Raw genomic sequence first — 293 nt, 5'->3', positions numbered from 1 at the left:
ATACCGTGCCAGACGCTATACCAACTAAGCCACGGAACGAACCAACGGACCTCACGAATTTTTCTATGTGCTTGCGTCGTGTCTTTGTACTTGGTCTTTCAACGACTTTTTAGTCGTAGCGCCATCTATGAGAAATCTTTGACAGATTTATCACCCAGTTAGTACCTTTACAGCTACCAGTCCTGGCGAGAGATGTCGCTATTCACTGTATTAATTAAGTTTTTATTGAATTGATATTCAATTATATTTTGTGAAATTACTCCACTAGTTTGTTATAATTATTAATACAAAGA

The 293-nt window shown here is 37.2% G+C and overlaps 1 protein-coding gene across 1 annotated transcript in view; it reads right to left on the bottom strand.

Annotated features, from left to right (window-relative positions):
* Positions 1–293, bottom strand: part of LOC113227377 (juvenile hormone epoxide hydrolase-like) — a 120,103-nt gene that overhangs the window by 118,597 nt on the left and 1,213 nt on the right. The window lies entirely within an intron of this gene.

Source organism: Hyposmocoma kahamanoa, unplaced genomic scaffold (assembly GCF_003589595.1).
Source record: "Hyposmocoma kahamanoa isolate Upper Pololo Valley unplaced genomic scaffold, ASM358959v1 210, whole genome shotgun sequence".
Lineage (NCBI taxonomy): Eukaryota > Metazoa > Arthropoda > Insecta > Lepidoptera > Cosmopterigidae > Hyposmocoma > Hyposmocoma kahamanoa.
Note: the sequence above shows the minus strand (reverse complement) of the source record. Positions and strands in the feature narration are given on the sequence as shown.